Consider the following 19,332-nt stretch of genomic DNA (forward strand, 5'->3'; position numbering starts at 1 on the left):
CCCTTATACTCTTTCCTGTTGGAAAGCTTTCTCTGTGTTGCTTGCCCAAGATGCAGCCTTCACAAAGGCTTTCTGGTTTCTCGATCAATGGTAATCCCTTTACCATTCCCTTTCTGTGCAGCAGATTCAGGCCTCCGAAATTGAGATGTCCAAATCTCAAATGCCACAACCAATTCACATCTTTCAGTTGTTCCTGAAAGACTTCTTGTGTTACAGCCGCAATAGTTCTGCCTTCCTTCAAATCTGCCCTGAGTTTGAGAGGAAACATTCTATTGCTGGTCATCTGCACCTGTGCAATGATCTTCTTACTTGGAGGTATGTCTCTGATTGTACACAAATCATCTTTGAAGAACACATTGTAACCTTTGTTAATGAGCTGTCCAATGCTCAAAAGATTACATTTCAGACCAGGTACATAGTATACCTCTGGCACAATCATCTGTTCTCCATTTTTTGCTCGGATACTGACTCTGCCCTTACCCTTGACAGATATCGTATCATCAGTCCCTGTTGTTACCTCAGATTTCACATTTTCATCCAGATTGGCAAACATTGCAATATTACCAGTCATGTGATTACTACAACCTGAGTCTAAGAACCAAAAATCTTCTTGTTTGTCTTGTGCTATGTTACAAGTTAACAGCACGTTCTTTGGGTTCTTATCTTCTTCATTTGCAAAATTAGCATTCTGCCTATTATTCATGTCACTTTGCTTTTTCCTACATTCATTGGCATAGTGCCCATATTTCTTACAATAATGACATTGGACTTGGGATTTGTCATACCTTTGTCCATGAGCTTGCTGTTTGCTTGAACCTTCATCTTGGTTCTGATTGCAGCTCCTTCCGCTTGTGCTTGCAGGATAATTTCTGCCTCTGTTTTGGCTTCTTCCACGACCTCTGTTATTTGCTCTGCCTCGACCTCTTCTTTGGCCAAAAGACATCTGAGTCTTGAATGCTTGCTCAAATGAGGAATCTGTTCCTCTACTCAGTCTGTGTTCATGAGACAACAGAGAAGCACTCAGTTCATCTACCGTGAACTGTGAGAGATCTTTTGTTTCTTCTATTGCTACCACAATAGATTCAAACCTTGAGGGTAAACATCTCAAGATTTTTTCTACAATCCTTCTTTCTTCAAGAATCTCACCATGAGATCTTATCTGGGTTATCAAGCCAATAACCTGAGTGAAGAATGAATCTATTGTTTCAGATTCCTTCATGCTGAGATTTTCAAAGTCTCTCCTCAACATCTGCAGCTTTGCAGTCTTCACTTTCTCCATGCCTTGATAGGCAGTTTTGAGAGTATCCCATGCCTCCTTGGATTTTGTTGTTGCTGCAATCCGTGGAAAAACACTTTCATGCACTGATTGGAAGAGGAAAAAGAGGGCTTTGGCATCCTTCTTTTTGTCGCCCTTCAACTGGTCTCTTTCTGCTGCTGTCAAGGCAGCCAACGCTGTTGCATCTGTCGGTTCAGCATAGCCAGTTTCAACCAGCTCCCATATTCCTTGAGAAGCAAACAATGCTTTCATGGTTATGGACCAATAACTATAATTTTTTCCATTAAACTGTGGCAGTTGGGGATTTGTCAACCCAGTTCCAGCATCTGCCATCTTAACTTGTGAAAAATAAAGAAGAGATACTTATTGTAAAAAAAAACAAGCAAAAACTTTTCTCTGCTGAAAAAAAAAATGCTCAATAAGCTTCTTACAGCTCCTACAGTGAAAAAACCACCTCTGTTTTTTTATTCACTGAGTGCCTAGACTAGCTCTGATACCATGATGGAAATTTCTGTTGATTTCAAACATAACAGAAAAAGATAACACAGAGAACAACGCTCTGGTTTTCTGCAGGATCTTTATTATAAAACAATAATAAAAACTGTTACAGAATTTGTCTTCCTCAACTCAGAGGGATTTACAACAGGAACTTCAGTTCCAGAATTTGATTCCACTAACTCAGAAAATTATGTCTTCAGCATTGTTGTGCGTTGCAGAGAAGAATGAGCTCTTCTTGCTAATACTCTCTACTCGCTCTCTACACTTGCATATTTTTTTATACAATGAACAACACAAAAAATCCTTTTTACAATACGTGTTGCTTTTTCCCACTTCCGTGAAAATAAAAAAATAGTAAAATTTAATATTTCACCTACATTTACCGACCCTAGTAAATGTCATTAATTACATGCCTCAAAATATCTTGCTGGAATTTAATGCATGGCTTATCACACCATCGCATCGCAAGAAGAGAGAACATGAGCCACCGCCTCTATGACCTTTAAATCATGCGATCTGCGATCTGCGATCGCATCGCAAATATCGCATCGCAGATAATACAAGTATGCAGCGAAGGGTGACGGGGGAAAGTGCGATATGCGATCAGATCGCATCGCAGGGAAAGTCTAATCGCTGTTCAGCTCGCGGCAGTTTAAAATTATTATTCCAACATGTAGATCACACTGACCTTCAATGGAGAATGCAGGTTCGAAGTATTTGCCTCCCAGTATCGCTTGGGTGATCAGTCTGTTGGCATGATCGGTCCAGTGAACTCCATCCCAAATGATATAAGAGGCCGGATCGGCGCAGGCTTCGGCCTTCACAGCATTGCCATTGATAATCCCAGTGCTGCCGCACCAAATAGTTGCATCATAATTATAATTCCCTCCCACTCCACAACAAGCTCTAGTGGTTTGATTGAACCCTGCATGCATTCACATCGGTGTTAGATCAGAACACAATAAAATCATCTATATACACATCCAAATGGTATATTGATAAAATTTGTTGTGCGCACCATAGGTGGAAGGGTTAGCTATTAAGTCAAGGACCATGTTGTAATTATCAACATAGATGATGTTTGCACCGTTGAGCTGCGTTCGCAGGTTTGAAAGGCTTTGTCTGAGCAAATTGTTGTAGTATTGGACTGCATCGTTGAAGGAAATAGAGCAGCCATTCTTGTCAAAATCATTAGGGGCAAGAGAGAGCCAGAAGGGTTGGCAGCCTTGAGGCCCAACGTTCTTTACTAAAATTGTCCTCGCCCCTTCATTGTATAGCTCCTTGATCCATTGCACAATCGTCATGACATTTTACAATTAGTAGTTCAATTATGAGAAATATTATACGTAAGTTTGAAATTACTAATCAACAATTCTTTTATCAATATGCTCAATCTATATATTGATATGATAATGAGATCAATAGTACCTGCACAGCAGCTGTAATAGATCTGGTCACGTTGGGAAGAAGGCTCTCCTTCAGCTGACTTGGACTCAAATTGAGATTTTTGTACCCATAGCTGAAGTCATTGCCTCCTATTTCTATCATGTAAATTCCCTTCTCAAATGCGTCTGCTCTTGGAAGAGAGATTTGAGTACCTATACCCAGAAAGAAAAATGATACAAACCAAATGTTTCCATCTACATTAGATGCAACAATACTCTACGCAGGTGTTTGTTAGAATTTATAGTAAATTAGCCATGAAAATTGTCTTAATTACATGATGTGCCAGACGTGACCTGCTGCTTGAATACCTTGAACTGATTGATCTGAACAACGAGAGAAATTGGAGCAATGAAGGAATTGATGTCATTGGCAGTTGCACCAGAGGCTGCAAAGTTGGCTCCCTGTCAATACTTAGAGCCCACACTCTGCATGTATGGACTCAGGTACGGTAGTCCCAGAGCAGTCGCTGTATTAGAATCAAAAAACATTATCATAAATTCATCAATGTTTGGTATACTGCGATCTGAAAATTGAAAATATACGTAAATATTGAATGCGGGCTGTAATTGACAACACACCGAAGAAATCAATAGACAGGCGCCCGTCACTATAGCGATATACAGGTCTACCGAGGAAGGTTTGTCCATAGGGAGGATTTTCTGCAGCTTCGTGATACGGGAAAGCAAAGTGAATAGCGCCGGTATCAGAGGTGGAATCTCCGAAGTTAAATATTGCAGGAAAGTTGCAGCGGCAGTGACAAGGTATTGGCAGCAGGGATACCATCATAATTAACCCATGTAAAAGCAATAATCGACGAGAGTAGCAGCGATCCATTCAGGAAGATCGAATACAAACTCAACAACGATGATAAAATTCAATAGAAGGAATGAAGAAAAAAAACGATCCGAAAGCAAGGTCTTGAGCCTTGAGGTTGACAGGCTGAGAGCTTGATACACAAGAATGACAGAAGATATAGTGACCCTAGTGACCCGAACCCTTGTAGATATTCTTCGTTATTGTGATGCATTTATAGAATTCCTTGGTAAATTTCAACGGGATGGACCGTGTTTTTGGGAGTCAAAGTAAAGGAAAATTTTAGGTAATATGTTATAATAATAGTTTTTATGATCAAATTGTCCATATGGGAGGAATAAATGGTATAATTTAGTAGGGTAAATCAATACCTACTATCAAACTTTACATGATTAGCTGATTTACTGTATATCTAAGCAATTTCTTTTAATGTGTGAACCAAATTTTGAGGAAATTAAATAGATAAAAAATTATAATTTCTCTTTGGAAATAACATCTTATTGGAAATGGCACGACACCATCATTAAAAAAGAGATTTTATTGCTGGAAATTTCAGTACACAGTGGTTTGTGATCTCTAATCCATTTATAAGTCTTCTTATCTGACAAAATTTATTTTTATCTTAAATTTTAATACCACCCAATTATGAATATTTAAAAATATAAAAGGAAAAAATTAAACTACAGAGTGTCTTAATTGAGAACACAATTTAAATACCCCACAGATACAATGCCGCAATCCCCTCGAGGCTTTCAACATTGGAACCCTAATCTTGAAACACATGACCAGCATAAGCCTAAAACGGCATCACATTGCATGCTAATGAGCCCCAAGTGTGTCGCAAGCGAAGTTTTTTCTCTGTGGAAATAACAACCGAAGAAAGAAACATATGTTTACACGAAAATTACGGATTTTGTTATGATATTATGTTTTGGGAACTTATTTTTATGTTAATATTTTTTAATATGTTTTGTGAATTATTTAATTGAAAATTAATATAGCTTTCATTTTAATTTTGAATTTTGAATTTATCATATACTTAGAGTGACATTTATCATATATCTCAAGAGAGACATTATTTTAATGTGTTTTGGATTTTTTTTGGAAACTAACATAAATTAATGTGTTTTGGATTTTTTTTTGGAAACTAACATAAATTAAATTAATTTTGGATTTATCTAAAGGAGGGTTGGAAAAATATGGAAAATAAATATTATTATAATAATTTTATATTAATTTTGGGTAAATCTAACGTGATCAAATTTTTAGAAATGCAATCTTTTTTTAAGTTCAACATTATTTGATTTTCTTTGGTGCATGAGGTTGATAATACTAATTTATTTTAAAAGTCAGGTTCTTGGATATCAAATTGGTGTATTAAACCTCTTGTTTGTTGAATGAGAGGCGTAAGAGGTGTACATACTCTACCTCACTCTAGATTTAAAATTATGGAAGCACATTTTCCCACTTATGTTGTATAAATGTGGAAGGATTGGATACCAAATTGGTGTATGAAACCCCTTGCTTGTTGAATGAGAGGCCTAAGAGGAGTACATACTCTACCTCACTCTGGATTTAAAATTTTGGAAGCACATTTTCCCACTTATATTGTATAAGTGTGGAAGGATTGATAATAGTTAGTGTGGAAGGATTGATAATACTCTATATTTTCATTTTTTTTTTATGTTGGTCTACTCAGAAGTATGCATAGTGAATACTCGTTGGATGTCGAATTTAATTCCACATCCAAGATATCTACACTTGACATTTGAGTAAATCTTTAAGAAGATAAGACAAATATACAATTAAAAGAAGTATTTTCTTCCCTTTCCTCCAAAATATTTACCCTTGGGGATGACATTCTCATCTTGAATCCTAATGTTCTTTTAAATTTAGCTTTTCTAGTACAATTTTTTCTTTTGAGACCCACTTCATCTCAAAATTCCATTAATAGGAGTATTCAGGGCAGGAGATCTTGGTCCTTCTCCCAAAGAAAAACCACTCTATAGAGAAATAAAATTCCCAAAGACATAGAGAGGTCAAACGTAAACTTTCCCCAACATATATCCAATAGGTTGTATGAGTAAAAAATAGATTAGAAAGGCTATATTAATATTTCCTGTAAAAACTCCATAGTACTCACAACTATCATGAAACACATCTAGAAGTGCCAAATACAATTAAGCCTAAGATCCCTTACTCTTTGTGACATATACATGTAGTAAGTATGGTATTGAATTCACCTAAGTAGCATGATGAAATCCATCACGCATTGATACGTTGTCGAGGAGGATAGAAACTACACCATTCTCCTCCATTATGTTGACTGATAGTGAGTTTCCCCCTCACCCACACCATACATCACCATTTATCACCATCCAAGGAGTCATAATCCTTAATGATTAAAGCATAGCAATCCTATTGAGGAAAATTATAGGAAGGATAGGTTGTTTCTCTACCAAGCTTATGTCTAGAGTTGCACAACCAACATTAGTAAGGTTATATTCCCCATTGTTGGTTGATTTGTGCACAAGGGACGTAAGGATAATATTGAGCTAAGAGATGAGAGAGATAATGCGTAATAAATATTTTTCCAAATTCTAGATAATAGAGAGTTTTCTAGGATTGAACCCATTGATTACGTGTTTGAGATTTTTAACTACCATCTGAAACTCCCCTTCAATGACAAGTTTGGGAAAAACCTATTGAGGCATGGATGAGACACATCTCAAGAGGAAAAAAATTAGTTGTGTCATTTGTCACATCCAATGGATCCCATATAATAAAAGTGAACCTACCCACCATCATTGTGAAAGAAACCCCCAATACCTGCTTTCCCTAGATTTCTTTTTCAGGTGTCATTCAAATATTTCTTGAAAAGGGTGGGGGAGAGGAGACTAGATAGAAGGATTGGGAGAAGCCAAAATTACAGGTGGGCAGTAAGAGGATACATGAACTAGTGATGGGAAGAGCTTGTGAAGAATGTGATGCTTAGGCATGAGATTTAATCATCCTAAGACCAAGGCCAGATAAATACCATTTCATTTACAAAACATATATTTTTTTCCCATACATCACCACCCAAGGAGCTTTGATCTCAAAATATTTTATAGTTCCTTTCCTTAAAAAAAATAAGAGAAGAGTGTAGGTTTGAACCCTATACAATTAATTATTGCAAATAAATTATTAATAAAATAGAAAAATTCAATGACAAACACACACATAAACACAAGTATTTTATCATGGAAACCAAAAACTAGGAACACCAACCAATTTTTTCAAGATGTATTCTTTTGTAAAATGTTAAAATACAACATATATGTCCTATGACATCCATGAATTGCTAATAATTTACCTGGGATTAGAATACAACCATAGCTCCTTACCTAAAATTCAAAACCATGGAAAAAAACATGATGGACCAAAAAATCGCTTTTAGCTAAATTGTATGCCAAAAATAGCCAAAACATATACAAAAATACTACCCAATTTTTTTTTGGGAGTGTGCTTCCCGCAAATTCTTTCACATGGGGAATTTCCTCCCCTTGTTGTGAATGCAATAGTCTACAATATGTGGGGATATTGAACTGGATAGTTTGCCACACCAGATCTGATAATATTATATTAAAAAATCTAAGATTCGACACTATTACAACTTTATTTAACTTCTAGATCTCTAAAATTAACTATAATTAGTGCATGCATGTAAAAGTAAATCAAGCAGAGAAGTAGAGAACGAAAAAGTAAGATCACACACACATAATACACAAGATATGTCCTTTGGAAAACCCTTTTGGGAGAAAACCCAGCTGGAAGGTGAGGCTACTTTGCTCTCTTTCTCTATCTTTAAATATGGCTGCAAATACAAAGAATTAATGTTTGTGACCCGTAGGCTACTAAAGTGAATACATCCTCTATGTGTGCTATACCTCCTATCTCTCTTGGCTATCTTTTCTCAACTATTGAACAAAATGATCTCGAAAGAATGGAATGCCTCTTCCTCCTAGTGGCCTGGTTATAACACAGCCAGATAGACTAGTAGTGGCTAAGTTTGACCCCATAAACCCTTAATTATACCTACAAAATAGACTATTCTAGAGTCCTTTACATCAAAAACACGTGGCTATCCCATTTTCCATGAATAATGGAGGTTGAAGCGACATCCTCCCAAACTATAGGCGTGAAAACAGGAAGGTCAACTTCTGAGTGGTATAAATTTCGCATACGGACTTTGATTGATGCAATTCATGTGTTGTTGGAATTTTGTGTGTGTGTATAATAACATTAAAAGGTGTGGCACTTAAGCGACAAATTTTTACACCCAAAAAATGTCGTTTGATGCCTAAAAACGATCCTAGAAGGCTTCGGATGCCGTTTTTCCAAACTAGGTCCTGCTAGTAAAATGGTTCCGTGAGTTAATTCCTCCACTTTTTCCACTCCAAATGCATCAAGATGGATGAAAAACAATATAATGATTCAATTCGGATCACACCTCTCCATTTTGGGAGGCTTTTGGTCCCCAAAATATTTTACTGAATTAGGTGATGAAAATTTTCCTCCACCTTCTCTCTGGTGCCATTTAGCTTTCCCTGGAAGTTGTCCCTTCAAATCAATCTTCCAAAGGTCTTGTTGCCATTGTCTTGTAGTTATGGACCTCTTTTGCAAAAATGTATCTTCTTTCAACTCTACCTAAGTGTTTGGTGCCTAATCCTCCACCGAAGGTAGGACCTATTCCTCTTTCTCATCTAGCATGGAAGGCTCATAGAGTTTCAAATTCTCCACATTTACAAGTAAGTAAATTCACATATGGTGGTAAAATTAGTCGATAGGCATTATCATCCACCTTTTCTAGTATCTCAAAGGGACCGTATCTGAGAGCCTTGACTTTCTTACCAGACCCCTCGAGCCTCTCCTTGTTCAACTATCACCATACTCTATCTCCTACCTTGAACGATTTCTCTGTTCTGTGTTGATCATGTCTGGCCTTATACTTCTCCAACTTTTGCAGTGTTTCTTGTACCTGCATATGGATATTCCTGATATTCTCTATAAATTTTTTAGCCCTCAAAGCATCTCCTCTAAGGTATTCCTTCACTCCTCCTTGTTGACCATATGAAATATCCAAAGGTGAAGGTGGAAAATATTCAAAACAAGTTTCAAATGGAGACTTTCCTATAGAAGTGTTGACTGCTCTGTTACAAGAATGTTGTATATATACCATATTTTTATCCCAGCTATTTGGATGATTCTAGTTGTAACCCCTCAGATGTTGCACCAAAGTCATGTTGAATACTTCTATCTTCCCATCTGTCTATGGATGTAATGTTGTAGATCTCTTCAACTTCATGTCCATCTTCTCCCACAATGTAGTCCAGAATGCACTGAGAAATCTTGTATCCCTATCTGAAATGAGGTTCCCTGTTATCCCAAAGTGTACCTAGACCTGTCTAAAGAACAAGTTTTCTTCTTTTTTTCCATTTATGGTCTCTTTACAAGGCATTAGAAAACACATCTTGTTGAACATGTCAACTACCACGAATAGGTAGTCATGTCCCTTCCTGGTTGTCAGTAAACCTCCCACAAAGTCCATGGAAATGCTCTCCCAAGGATGAGTAGGTACTAGGCACAGGTAAGGGATGATACAGACCATATTTCCTGTTGCTAAGCTTTGTGGTACAACAAAGCATACATCCTCTTATGAACCTAGCTACTTGTTCTTGCATCTTGGGCCAATACACATACCTCTGCAAGTTAGACATGGTCTTCCCTACACCAAAGTGCCCTGCAACCTTGGAGGTTTGAGCCTCTCTAATCAACTACAAGATCTCACCTTTAGGAACACGTTGTTTATGCAGCATTTATAGTAACCCATACTGGAGATGGTAGTCAATGGTGTTGTTGCCATCGTGCACATGACTCTCACTGTGAAACTGTTGATACACCTCGTTGAAGTTCTCATCTTCTGAATATGCCTCTCTATATGTATCATGGGTGAATGGATCCATGTGCATAAGAGACCCCAAACTATAATGTTTGATGTGGGTGGCCTTGAAAGAATATAGACCAACTTGTTTTTGTTTCCCTTCTTATACTTGATCACCAAATGAAATTGTTGTAAAAAACCCATCCACTTGTAATGCTTGGTCTGTTGTAGCTTACTCTGGGGCTGTAGGTACTATAATGACTGGTGATCTATGTGGATTCTTGTCTCCTTTCCCGTCAGATAGTGCTTCCACTTCTTCACAACTTACACCATGTCATAGAGCTCCTTATCGTAGGTAGGGTAGTTAAGAGTTGCCCCATGAAATACTTCAAAATGGTAGAAAACGGGCCTTACTCCTTGCATCAAGACAACTCCCATAGCATGCCCACTCACATCTATATCCACTTCAAAGGGCCATTACAAGTTTGGTAATGCTATAACTGGAGCTTCGCTGATCTTCTTCTTTAACTCATTGAAACCCTTCTGCTGACCTTTTCCCCACTAGAAACTCTTGACACTTGCTATTATGGCATGGAGTGGTGCTGCTACCACTGAAAAAGAGGCTATGAATTTCCTCAGGTACTATTTTGCTGCATTGAAACCAATGTCTTAAAAACTAGAATCGATGACCGGATCGGTCCACCTAATGAACCATGTTTTGAGCCAGAACTAGTCGACCCAGAACTAGTCATGTCTAAATGAACCTGTTTTTAAGAAATACATTAAATAATTAATTTTTAATGAAAAAACTATTTTTAAGATTTGAAACCATGATTCCAAGATAATAGAGACAAAATATGCAAAGATTGCTCATTTATATACCATGTAAATGTGAATATATCAAAATGGCACCAAGTGCAATATATATCATCGACAAAATACATAAGCAATGAGGCTCTAAATGGCCTCTAGAGTGAAAAAACAAAGACTACAAACTATGGGGCGAGTGGCCTACTACAAGTCTACATATATGATAATAGTGATCAACATTATCACTTGAAACTTCTCATGAGTCATCGTGATCAAACTCAGTTGGTTGAGTCTCGACTCCCACACTTTGCAACTGCTTGAGTCACAAACTTCTCTAATGGTTCAGTGACTTGACTCTCAAACTTCTGAAGGTATTCTTCCCTAATATGCCCTATTACTTCATTTGGTTCTCCACATGACTTTACATGGCCTCCTATCCCAGCCAAGTGTTGCTTGAACTTGTTAATACCCCCTTCTTTAATAGATTTTTGGCAATATTTGTAGATCATTTTGCCATCAATCATATCACAATGAGCCCATGCAGTATCCTTGGACTTTGGAGGCATGATGACTACTAATTAGCTTAAACTCTCTGTTTTTCCACTACTCCAGCAAAAACTCAACAATCTCCAAGCTCCCAATCAAACTCACAAATACTCCAAATGAGATGTGTGACACAAATGAGAGGGAGAAGGGCTTTTTAAAAGGCTTGAAGAGGGTGTTTTTGGAGGGAAAGAACCCTTAATTTCCCTCCAAAACACGCTAAAATATTGGAAAATAGTGTTGCGTGGGTCCTCTGCAGTCGTGGCAGCTAACCGGCCAGTTTCAGATGGAACCGACTGGTTTGACCACAAACTAGCCAGTTCCATCCTAAACCATCCGGTTCCATCCTAAACCGTCCGATTAGGACCAGTTAAGGAAATTTTTAGGTGAAATGGTGGGTCAAACCAGGTTTTTCTACTGGTTTGATCCAGTGGACTTGCTAACCGGCCGGTTTTTAAAACACTAATTGACACTCCTAACCTCAGTAACATTAGTAGGCACTGGCCATTTCATGATGGCCTCCATCTTGGAAGGATTTATCTTCAATTCTCCTTAACCAATCACATATCCCAAATACACCAAGGACTATTGTGCAAACTCGCACTTCTTGAGATTTGCTAGCAACTAGTGCTTCTTCAATGTTTCCAGCACCTGCACCAAATGCAAAATATTCTCCTCTCAGATATCATTATATACCAGTGTGTCATCCAAATAGACAATAACAAATGAATTGATAAAATGGCGTAGTACATCATTCATCAATCTCATAAATGTAGTTGGTGAATTACATAGGCCAAATGGCATAACTAACCACTCATACAAACCTTTCCTCGTTTTGGAGGCAGTTTTTCATGTATCTTCTTCTTTGAATTGAACCTAGTGATACCCATACTTCAAGTCTAGCTTGGTGAAATACTTTGCTTGTTGCAAATGCTCTAGCAGATCATCTATCCTGGGCAGGGGGTATCTATTCTTGAGCGTGATTTTATTCAATGCCCTATAATCTATACACATCTGCCAAGTCCCATCCTTCTTTGGTACAATGATGATGGGTGACCCACATGGTGATGTACTCAGTCAAATGGCACCCTGTTCCAGTAGTTGTTGCAACTGTTTCTTCACCTCGCTTGCTTTTATAACAAAATTCCTGTATATCCCAATATTTGGCAATGGAGAGTCTAGAAATGATTGGATCTCGTGCTCCACTTCTCTCTTAGGGGGTAGGCCTTTAGGCTCTTTGAACAAGTCCTTGTATGTTTGTAACAACGCCTCCATTTTTTTTTTTATTTCTTAGTAAACCCCTCTAGGGATGCCTTCCCTCTTATTGACTCCTCTACAAATTGGTTTTCCCTTAAAAATAATAAGACATATTTCTTGCTAGAAATGATCAATTTCTTTGCTTGGTTGGTAGTTACTAGTGAGATTTTTGACTTGCCTTTATGCGTGTTGATGATGAATGATTTTGCATCCTTGATTAACCGGTACTGTTTAGCTCTCATGAATATTGCATCATGCATGTACATGTATGGACTCCCAAACACAACTCCACATACATCAACGGGAACCACATCTAGATCTACTTCATCAATAAAATCACCACTGATAGCAGATCTAATTTTACACTGTTTTGTTACCTTCAGCTCTAAATCCTTATGTACCCATCCTAGGGGATATGGGTCTGGATGACCACGAAATTCCAACCCCAACTTCTTGACCAGATATGCTACAATGAGATTTTCCTACGATCCTGAGTCAAAGAGAACATCAATCTTCATATTCTTGACCTGTAACTTTACATGGAAGAGTTTGGTCATTTCTTTTTCTTCTTGTTGCTAAAGGCCACTCAGATTCACCTCCTTCTGCACCGACGTACAAACGATTTTCTCATCCACTTCCAAGCTGCTTTCAACATGGTTTTTGGAATCAGTTGCCATGAGATTCTTCTTCTTATTATCTTTCTTCTTGTTCTCCGAGTTTAGCTCTAGATGCAATTTCCAACACTTCTCCTTTGTATGGCCATCAATGTTGTAGTGGTTGCTAGGACCTTTGCATTGGTGTTTTGTGGCTAACATATTTTTATCTTTTCCCCCTTTTTGCTTCTTCTTCCCCTCCTTAGAGGCGTCTTGTTGCTCCTTTTTCTTTGATCCACTTGATTATGCTCTTTTCAGGCCTATGTTCTCCAGGTATTGTGCCTGTACACAAGCCTCGTACATTATTTTGGGCTTGAACAACATCACTTTCTCACGCAGATGGCGGTGCAGACCCCCCAAGTATTTCAGGAGTACATTTGGGTTCTTTGGAATTTTGTGGTGTACTCCTGCATGCTTTGGCCTGATTTTTACCTGAAGTAATGCCACTGGATCCACTGTTCTTCCACGTACCCAACAAGATAAAACTGTGACTTAATGAGGGTTTTCAAATACTCCCACTTAGTCATTGTAGGTTCTCCCTACAATGTTACAGCTTCCGTGTGGCTCTCCCACTAAGTCAATGCATGGCCCTCCAATTTCATCCATGCAAATGAGATCTTTTGCCCTTTCTCGGTCTGATGGACATAGAAATAAACTTCCAGTTATTGCAACCAATGGTTCAGCTTCAGAGCGTCAATCTTGCCATGGCATGGCTTGATATTGAATTTTGCTTCCACTTTAAGCAGGTATTGGTTCATGGCACTCGAACTGGGTTGATCTTTTCTAGGTTCTTTCTTCAGTTGGTTCTCTACGTATTCCTTATCTCTTGATCCCCCTTATGATTTGTCCTTTGCATTCAAACCCCCTTCTTCTCCAAATATCCCCATCTTATTTGTTAGGGCTGCAATGAGTAGGTTAACGTTGTGATTTATATCCGCGACTTATTCTTCGAGCCGCGAAAACCTCATCGTTGTAGGATCATGAGGATCATTTACAGATTCATCACCCATGATTAGGGTTGTATGATTTTTGGCCCCACCAATCTAGATCCCTGCAATCTCCACAAAATACCTAAAGAAACCTACTCTGATACCAAATGATCTACAAACTACTGTGGATATTCTACTCGATAGTTCATCAAAACAAATATGATAATATTATATTAAAAAAATCTGAGATTCTACATTATTACAAATTTATTTAATTTCTAGATCTCTAAAATTAAATTTAATTAGTGCATGCATCTAAAAGGAAATCAAGCAGAGAAGTTGAGAACAAAAAAATAAGCTCACACACACATAATACACAAGATATGCTCTTTGGGAAACTCTTTTGGGAGAAAACCCAACTGGAAGGTGAGGTCAATTCGCTCTCTTTCTTTGTCTGGAAATGTGGCTGCAGATACAAAGAAGTAATGTATGTGGCCCATGGGCTACTACAGTGCATAGATCCTCTCTATGTAATCTACCTCCTATCTCTCCTAGCTATCTTTTCTCAACTATGGAACAAAATTCTCTCGAAAGAATGGAATGCCTCTTCCTCTTAGTGGCCCGGTTATAACACAACTCGATAGCATACTAGTGGTTAAGTTTCACTACATCAACTCTTAAATAGAGTTACAAAATAGACTTTTCTAGATTACTTTACATCACAAACACGTGGCTAGGCCCTTTTCCATGAATAATGGGGGTTGATGCGACATCCTCCTGAACTATAGGTGTGAAAAAAGGAAGGTCAACTTCTGAGTGGCATAACTTTTTCATACAGACCCTGATTGACATGATTCTTGCAACGTTGGAAAGATTTATGTGTGTAGAATAGCATGAAAATGTGTGGTACCTAAGAGAAAAAGTTTTACCCCCAAAAAAATGTTGTTTGATGCCTCAAAATGCTCCCAGAAGGTTTCAGATCCCATCAGTAAAAAGTGTCCCGTGAGTTTATTCCTCCACTTTTTCCACTCCAAATTCATCGAGATGGATGAAAAAAGTTATGATGATCAATTCAGATCAGAAAACCAACCAATTCTTTCAAGATGTATTCTTTTGTACAATTTTAAAATACAACATATATGTCCTATGACATCAATGAATTGCTAATAATTTACCTTGAATTAGAATACAACCATAGTTCCTTAACTAAAATTCAAAACCATGGAAAAAAGTAGCATGGACCAAATGATCACTTTTGGCTAAATTGTATGCCAAAAATACCCAAAACATATACAAAAATATTGCTCAATTGTTTCTGGGAGGGTGCTTCCCCCAAATTCTTGCGCAATTGGACTTCCCCCCCTTGTTGAGCATGGCATAGTCTACAACATGTGGGTATAGTAATGTAAAGAATATAACGCATATCCAAAACTCTCCCACTTGTTGTTTTCTTTCCTAAAAGGAGGTCACATGTGTACATGGTCAACAATCTAGGGAAACAATGCCCATTGTTTCTCTACACAAATACAAATTCTCATTTTTCATAGATTTTGTTAATGAATAAACAACATTCTTTAAAGTGTCCATTTTTTCCAGTAAAACCTTATTGTCTTCAATCATATATATTATATCTTATAAAGTGATACAAAATATCAATATGCATTTTTGTAACAACCCTAGTGAAAATTCCATGTAATAAAAGTTAATAAAGGCAAAAATAATAACCATGCTTGATGGGACACTTATTCCAAGCTGAATGTTGGGAAAAATATCCTAGGGGGTATTCATTTGGTTGTTTATGGCTAAGGAAATTGGCAAAGGAAATGGCTAAGGCTTTGGAAAGGAAAATGGCATTTTTAGCACAATTATTTATGAAAAAAATGGAGATTAGGAGAAAAAGGAGGTGAAAGGTCACAAGTTGCATGTGAGTAGGAACATGAAGAAAAATAATGGAAAATGAAGAAAATAGAGGTCTCATTCATATAAATGATTATGACGATCAGTTGGTAACATTTTTTTAGTTGAGTTTTGGAGCTCTCTTATTATTCTCTCTCTCTCTCTCACTCTTGGACACTTAGATTTTTCTTGGATCACTTTGGCATTGGAACAAGAAAGGCAAAGAAGGAAAGAGGAAGCAAAGATCAGGTAGGGAAAGGCATGATCAAACAGCTATAGTAGGCTTCATTCCAGGTATCAACTTGAATGTGTATTTTCCTTGCTATATTTGGCATGCATGAGATTGCATGTGGTTCATTTCTATCATGGCATGGGTTTTTATAGGTCTGATAGTATTCTTCAGCCTAGCCTTGCCATTTCTTGATAGATTTGATGAGATGGGTTTTTCATATTCGATTAATGTGGGATGGACAGATGGATTTGAATTTGAATCAGGTGGATCTCTGAACACAAAAACACATGGCCTAGTGGTCCCTGAACCGGATTGTGGATTACAGTAAAGCCACTGGCCTAGTAACCCATAAACCAGACTATGGGTTGTGGTAAAGAAAGATTGTATGCCTTAGTGGGCCTAGGAATCCTTGCCGGTGAATGGATGGGATGTACGGTAAAGCCTGGAGAGTATGTATCAGTGTAGGGTCTAGTGTCCCTTGATTGGACTATGAATTGCGATAGAGCCTAAGAGACTAGGCTGCACTCAAATTCCTCACAGTGTTGGTGGAGAACTCCAGTGGCATCCATGCGTGTTGGTGTTTTTTGGTGTGTTCTATGAGTCCCACATTTATGCTTGGAATATGGCAGGAGGGTGATTGGCTGAAGAGAGACATGGATCAACCAATCTATTGTTGAGTGGAATGTGGTAGTCCCATATCCGATTGGTTTATTGCATTCATTAATGATAAATTAATTCCCTTGATTTTCATGTGTAAATGTACAGATGTATATGTGGATTTTATGGCTGTTATGTTCATGATATTTTGGTCCCTATTATGTTGGTTATATGTATGTTTTATGAAAACAGCTATGTATGGCTCTCAAGATGTTTTTACTTGTAAATGAATGGATAATGTATCTTTGGCCTAATAGATGATAATGTAGCAAATGGCATGAGGGAGCAAATTTTCATAGTGATTCTCAGAGAAGTATGACATCCCTACACTTAATTATGTTGTTTACACTTGTAGATTACATGTTGATGATATGTTTGACAAAATGCTTGGCATGCCTAGTATGGGTCTCGTTAAGGTCTTGATCAAGTTATTGCTTTGGTATCATTATTTCCTTGTACTTTTACTAATTTTAAGCTATCACTCCATTCTGGGTAGTGGCCTGGGCTTTGTGCTTGAAAAAGTGTTCTAAATGTCGAGGTCTCTGGCACAAAACTGGAAATTTTAGTCTCTGGTCACTGGCAAGCAAGTCTGTGAGAGCGACTTTGGGATTCTGGATGTTATCTTGCCCATAGCGTGGGAGAAACTAAGACCTAAGATGTCCAGAACATTAGTGGGACTAAGGATTTTGAAGCTAATGTTGGATGACTATGTGTGATTTTTCCATTGATTCCACTTCCTTAAGGTCACATAGAAGGTCAAATCCAATAATAGTAGCCTCTCGTCTCATGTTTACCCTAGTTCACTAGTTACTTGGATAGATGTGGGAGAAGGGTGTTACAGAGTGGTATCAAAACATTGTTCAACCCTCGGAACAGATGGGTGGTGTGTGTTGGTCATGCATGCATGTCAGTTGCATGTGTGTCTCTTACACTTGCATTTCATGTGCTTGTTGAATCTTTTGATGATTGATTATGTTTGTAGCGTGGTTGTCATGGATAATTTGTTGTTGATTTTGTGGAATGAATTTTTCATGAGTATGTGACTAGTTGCATATGGATTATTTGTCGCTTAGATGTTGATTTTATGTCACCTACTTAAATATTTTGATTACATGTATTAGTATTGTAGGTTGATTACAAGAATTGATCACTTATGCTCTACTACATGAATTTATGTGTAGGTGTAGTTTGTTAGGCATTGCTTATGCATATTGTTGGTTGCGTGTGGCAATGTGTACAATGGAGTAATGGTCGTTTTCATGCATGAGGTCATAACATGCATTGTTGATATGGCCTTGCATGGATGATTGGACCATAACTAGAGTGATGTTTATATGTTGATACATTTATTTGCAGTTTATGTTATACATGTATCACGTTGATTTGGTGATCTTGAAGACAAGGTATCATTCCCGACCTATACTAGGGTACATTGATTTATTTTGATTTAGTTTATTTGACATATTATGCATTGCAGGAAAATGATCAAATGGCTAGAAAGGTGTTAGACTACATAAAATCTCCCTATGCATCAGATGAGCAACGTGGTGTGGGGCATACTTCTGATTTGGAGAATACATTTAGAAGCTTGAAGGAAGAGATAAGGAGTTATAAGGAAGATAATTACCGGATCATACACGCATAAGAGAAACAAGCAGAGGTAATGCTATACTTCTTCATAGTTTGTTAGACTTGCGGTGACAAGGGTTGCTTCAAATCATCCATGGACATTAGGATAAAACTAATGCATCATATGGTAGTAAGTCTTCTGGCAGACACAAGTCGGATAGATCTAAAACAGTGAGAGATGGCAAGTTGTTCGACACTCTGGATAGGACAGGTGATGAGTATAGGTATTATTCTAGTTCTGGTTATGATAGGCAACATCATCTTCATCATTATCATCCTTACAGGAGGAGTGATAGGAGATACTATCCAAATGAAATCAAGAAAGAAAAAACACCTACTTTTGATGGAGATGTGAAGAAGCTAGAAGATGCAGAGGCTTGGATACTTGGGATGAACTAATTCTTTGAGTTGCATGAGTACAAAGATAACATGAAGGCCATAATATCTATCTTCATCTTCAAAGGTAATGCAGACATCTTGTGGGAAGATGTTAAGTGGGTCAAAGACGTCATAACAATTGACTTGATTTGGAGGGAGGTCAAGAGGATTTTTAGGAAGAAGTACTTGTTAGAGAGGTACTACAATAGTAAGGCTAAAGAATTCTATGAGTTAAAGATGCGATGAATGATAGGTGAGTACACAACCAAGATTATGGTGCTACTGAGGTATGTACCGTATCTTACTGATGAGAAGGATAAATTTCATAGATTTTTTAGTGGTTTTCCATTAGAATTTAGAGATCGGATTGAATATGATGAGCCTTGGTTAGT

General features: G+C 37.7%; 1 pseudogene; it reads right to left on the minus strand.

Moving 5' to 3' along the window:
• Positions 1-2,400: 2,400 nt before the first annotated feature.
• On the minus strand, positions 2,401-4,054 carry LOC149260436 (GDSL esterase/lipase At4g01130-like; annotated as a pseudogene).
• Positions 4,055-19,332: the final 15,278 nt, after the last annotated feature.

Source organism: Pinus tabuliformis, chromosome 6 (assembly GCF_031772625.1).
Source record: "Pinus tabuliformis cultivar Carrire ecotype Pingquan chromosome 6, CPIR1, whole genome shotgun sequence".
Taxonomy (NCBI): Eukaryota; Viridiplantae; Streptophyta; class Pinopsida; order Pinales; family Pinaceae; genus Pinus; species Pinus tabuliformis.